This window comes from Microtus pennsylvanicus, chromosome 8, assembly GCF_037038515.1.
Source record: "Microtus pennsylvanicus isolate mMicPen1 chromosome 8, mMicPen1.hap1, whole genome shotgun sequence".
NCBI lineage: Eukaryota > Metazoa > Chordata > Mammalia > Rodentia > Cricetidae > Microtus > Microtus pennsylvanicus.
This window is the reverse complement of record NC_134586.1, coordinates 107,682,017-107,688,016: the sequence shown is the minus strand read 5'-3', so window position 1 is coordinate 107,688,016 and position 6,000 is coordinate 107,682,017.

The window sequence follows — 6,000 nt, the reverse complement described above, 5'->3', positions numbered from 1 at the left end:
AATCTTCTGGATTATGTAAAAGATGTGGCAGAGGCAAAGACTGAATTAATAATTGTAGATAAAAAAAGACAGTCTAGGCAAACTGTTTCCTTAGGGAAGCTCCTTGGGGATCTCTTGTAGGACCACAGGTCAAATGTAGTCGAATCATTTTTAATCACTGCTGATACCATGTCTTACTAGGAAAAATAAAAAAAATACAGTGCCTACTATAAAATCCATGGTGCTCTGAATGATGGAATTAATATGGAGGATGAATCAAAAATTTCATTAGAAAATAGGGAACGTATATTTAGGCAGACTTTTATAAATGTCCTTAGTCTAAAGTTAAAGAATAATAACATCACAAGTGAAAGATTATAGGTCATGGATGAAGATGTAACTATCATTATTCCAGAATCTTGGCATTCAAATTGGCCTATTCAAGAGGTAGATGTTCAATTTCTAGGAATTTGAACCTATCCCAAATGAAAGAAAGCAAGAGATGGGTTGAACACATAGTACCAGAAGGACATAAAGAAAGGCTGAGGCCATATGTGGTTAATATTGCAGAGATTTATAAGGTCATTTCTTGCTGAAGCAATGGAATATCAAGATTAATATTCTTACAGTCCCAAAAACTCATGTTTCTTAGAAGGATATTATAAGGTATTATAAAAAAAAAAAAAGTTTGCCAGCCATTAAGGCTGTATAAGAACACTAAACAAGTAGCAAACCTTCAGAAGTACCAACAGCCCTAACTTTAAAATGGTTAACTGAGGAACCAATATGGGATAAACAGAAGAGAAACTGCAGGATTTAAAACAGTTGGTACAGAAGCAACTAGATGCTCACCATAATAAAGAATCAAACAGTCCTTTGAAATCTCCTGTATTTGTTATTTAAAAAAATCAGAAAAATAGAGAATGGTGACAAATTTAAAAGCTGGCAAGAAGGTAATTCAACCTATGGGTCCTCAACAATGTGAAATTCCTTTGCCTTTCTTATTGCCTAAATTGTGTCCTCTTATAATTATTGATTTAAAAGATTGTTTTTCTTTATACCTTTACAAGAAAACAGCAGTGCCTACTTATAATTCTCAGCCTACTAATAGACATCAATGGACAGTCGTCCTATAGGGAATGCTCAATAACCCGCCAGTGCCAATATATTCTAAGTCAGCCATTGCAAATAATATGCAAACAAATTGGTAAATCAATAAATTACCATTACATTGATGTCATTTTGCTACCTGATTCAAATGCAGATAATTTAGAAAGAATGTTTGAAGAAGTAAAGAAACTTTTGGGTAAATGGGGATTTCAAATTGCTCCTGAAAAAATACAAAGGATACCTAAGTTATAAAATAGGTTTACAAAAAATTAGGATATAAAAACTCAAATTCAGACAGAATGACTGCAGAAAGTTATTGACTTTCAAATATTGTTAGGAGATATCTCCACTCTATGACTAGCTATTGGGATAACATATGATATAATAATTAATTTAAACCAAAGCTTAGGTGGTGACTAAATCTTAAATAGTCCTATGAAATTAAGGGCTGAAGCTAAAAAAGAATTAACTTTGAAGAGAATTTACAATTAAAACACATGTGGATAGAGTGCATCCAAGCCTACAATGCATTAAAGTCTTATTACCCACAAAAATTGCCTCTACAGGAATTTTAAAGCAGAGGGAAGATATTATCTTAGACTAGATATCTTTACCACATAATCCAAGAAAAAGATTAAAAATGTATGTGGAAAAGGTCACTGAATTTATTATATAAGGAAATTTAGTCTTTATCAACTAGTAGGAAAGACAAAGTAAAAATTATAGTGCCTTCTACCAATGATAGAATTAAAAATTACAGGAAGATAGTGAACCCTAGCAAAGAGTTTGTGCTAATTTTTTTAGGAGAGATTAATATCAATTATCCCAAAAGTGATAGAATTAAACTTATTAAGAGAGCTACTTGGATCCTTCTCTGCATTGTATGTGACACACCAAGAACTAGAGCCTGTACATTCTATGTTGATGTAATTAAATCATGAAAGGCAGGTTACAGTCAGAAGATTTAAGTAAAGTAGAACAAAGCCCTAATAATTCTGTCCAAAAGACAGAATTCTCATGGTACTAAAGGAAATTAAGACCTTATCAATATGTTTCCTGATTTTCAATATGCAGAATGAGTTGTTTTACATTTTGAACCTGCTAAGTTTATACCAGATAATGCAGAATTGACTTCATTTTCATTCAGTTTCAAGACATAATTAAGAATAGAATTTTTCCCATAAACATAATACACATCTGGTTCCATATAGGTTTCTCAGGTTCTCTAGCACAAGAAATTGCAGAAATTGATTGATAATTGATTGGAATGTGCTGAAGACCTTAGAATATCATTAAAAATATTATGCTAATAGCAAAAGTTTAAAGAAAAAGTGATATTACATGACAACAAAATAAGGAAATTATAAGGTGATGTCCTACTTTCTCTTTCTATAATCAAACACCACTACCTGCAAGGAGTTACCCAAAGGGTTCTCAAAATTGGCAGATGGATATGATGTAGGATTTCAATCTGTATGCTGTGAATACCATTGGTTAATGAATAAAGAAAACTGTCTTGGCCTATGATAGGACAAAAGAGTAGAACTAAGTTGAAAAAACTAAACTGAATGCTGGGAGAAGAAAGGTGGAGTAAAGTGAGAAGCGATGGAGCCACCACCAGAGACAGACAGGCTGGAAACCTGCAAGTATGCCACAAACCTCATGGTAAAACATAAAATACTGGAAATGGGCTGATACTAGATGTAAGGGCTAGCTAGCAATACACTTAATTGATTGGACAAACAGTGATTTAAATAATATAATTATTTTGTTTCCATCATTACTGTCATCATATATATATATATATATATATATATATATGAAAAATTTTTAAGTTTTCCACAATGAACAATAATTTTTTCCTGCAGTGAACTTTGACAACAATAATTATACATGTCTGTTATGATGTCACAATGCTGCTAGTGCTAGTTCAAGATTGGTTTTGAGTAGCAGATGGTTTTAATTTGTTTAGCTGAAATACTGCAGCTTATTATGAATGCTTTGGTCAGAACTTTAAGAACTTTAGAAAAACCCCACAGAATACTGAGAGAATATTTACAGTTATCCCTAACAATAATTTTGAAACTTAACTATCATTTAATTTTACAAGGAATTCATAGAAATAACATTGCCCCCATGACAACTGGAATTAATTCTATAAAATGTAATTCCCTCACACAACAAAGTTTAACTTAAGGAATAAGGACATCAACAAGGTATCATTTATAACTGGTGTAAGATTGGTGTAGAGGTGGAAATTATGCAGGCTCAGGAATCTTTGAGAAAAGGGGGAAAATTGAATGAGATAATAGGGAGTTTAGTGTGAGCTTACTCACACTAATAATTTGTGTGGGACCATAGTTTGTATTCTGTCGATTATATTTTAAATAAATGCTGATTGGCCAGTAGCCATGCAAAAATTATAGGCAGGACAACCAGACAGAGTAGAGGCAGGTCAAGGAGAACAGGAGAATTCTGGGAAGAGGACACAGTCCTAGCCCAGACACAGAAGAAGCAAGATGTGGCTACCTCACTGAAAAAGGCACCGAGACATGTGGCTAATATATACTAGAATAACGGGCTAATATAAGTTATAAGAGTTAATAAGAAGCCTGAGCTAATGGGTTGGCCAGTTTATAGTTAATGTAGACCTCTGTGTGATTTCTTTGGGACTTAATGATTGCGGGAACTGGGTAGGACAGAAACCCTGACAATAAACAGTAATAATGAGTAGTAGAGTGAATACTTGTGAGCTATTTATAGAATAATTTACATTGGTATAGATTCTTGTATGTTGATAAAAATTCAAATCATATTTGTCATATTGAATAAGTTTCTATTTCTGTTTTCAATATTTGTACACAAATACAAAGTTATTCTGTCGTATTTTATGCATGCATGTTTCTACCTCTGCTTAATACACTGTGTGCACTGATTTGTTGAAATAGGAGCAGTGGGCTGCGTCCCCGGCACCCGGCCGCCCTCACGGCTAGCTTTACTCGAAATAATTACACAGAAACTGTGTTCTTTTAAACACTGCTTGGTCCCTTAGTTTCAGCCTCTTAACCCATTTCTATTAATCTATGTAGCACCATGAGGTGCGCTTACCAGGGAGATTCTAGCCTGCCTCTGTCTGGAGTGAGAGAATCATGGCGACTCCTTGACTCAGCTTCTTTCTCCCATCCTTCTGTTCTGTTTACTCCTCCCACCTAAGGGTTGGCCTATCAAGGGGCCTAGGCAGTTTCTTTATTCCTTAACCAATGAAATCAACAGATTGATATATGACACTCCCACATCACTGATTCAATTTTAGGATATGTTTATTTTATTACACTATACATTTCTACCTCTGATCAAGATACTTAAATATCTTATTTAAATAAATTGTTTACATTTTGAGTTTATTTTCCTCTTTTGTTGCACAGTTGTTTAAATATCGTTTAATATTCTAGTATGAGTTCTCACTCTTTAAGCTATATACATATCAAGAATTATAGGTTAGTAGTCATCCATTTTTGTTATACTTATAGTTAAACTAATTAGGTTATTTAGATATATAGAGATTCCATTCTGCACAGATAAATAATCTTCAACTACTTCAAAGAACTGTAGAATATGACACTTAAACAACTTAGGTTTTTGTTAATGTGAGACATGACTGCACCTGGCAACACTAATCTTTTCCCAAGAGAGTGTTTTGTATCAAAACACTCCACGTGGAGCTTGTTTTTTTTCTTGACAAAACCTGCCTTTGGGCAAAGACCTACGCATGCCTTGTCCACTGACAAAATGCATGGTGTCTGTACTGGACAAGCAGGATACAAGGAAAATATCTGTCAAAACTTGCCAATACAGGTTAAGATGGTTTTAAAATTTTTCCGGCCACTGAAAATGATCTGTCAGTTACTCAAGGCCTTAGCAAATGTTGGCTGCATAATGTTGCAAATGAGATTTTGGGTGATTTTCTATGTAGCCAATTGTCTCTCTCTTTAATGCATATTTTGGAAGTTGCTTGATTGCACTTCCTGTTTATTCAAGTAATATTGTTTCCCTTCTAAGGTCTTCAATGAGGTTGAAGACTAGAGAGTCATAGTTACTTTCCTCTCATAATTTATCCAAGCCATTTTGAATGTAAAACTTAAATTCCTTAGGATAGGATAATTATTGAAACATTTAGAATATGTTTTTTTTTCTTGATATTGTTTATGCTGGTTGCAATTCTAAATTTTATACATATTTAATCTTATTGTATATAGTTTTACAATTATTTACAAAATAAGAGAATTTGATAGTCTCTTATTTTGGCAAAAGTGGGAGGTCCTATGGGAACTCCTGTAGCCAATAGCCTTTAATACCAACCTTATTGGGCATGGTCTCCTGTTCTATAAATGCTGATGTAAAGCTTGTGTGGCCTCTTTTCACTCTAGAATCAGTTCCTGTTCCCTGTCTGGGCAGAGAACTGTTGATCTGTTAATTCACCCTTAAATAATGAACCCTTTACTTTATTCCATTCTGACCTAGTATGGGATTAATTCTTTATGTTTTTTTCTACACAGTGTCTTTCCATAGCTGTGGTTCCGTTCTCATTAGCATTTAGAGAATTGAAAGTTAATAAAGCATTATGCAATCTGTTTCTGGGGGTCTTTTCCATACCTTTCTGCTACTTAACATACATCCATTTGAATTCAATTTGATTATTCTATAATGGACTGCCCTGTAGTTGTTTGTGGTATACCTGTAATATGCTTTTTACTATGGAAAGCAAAATTGATTTCAGGTTTTAGAGACATATGGTAGAACATTGTCTGTCTTTATTTGTATAAATATATCCATAATGACTAAAAATTCTAGCAAATATGTGATTGCTGAATTAACCTTTACCAATATATATATATATATATATATATATAT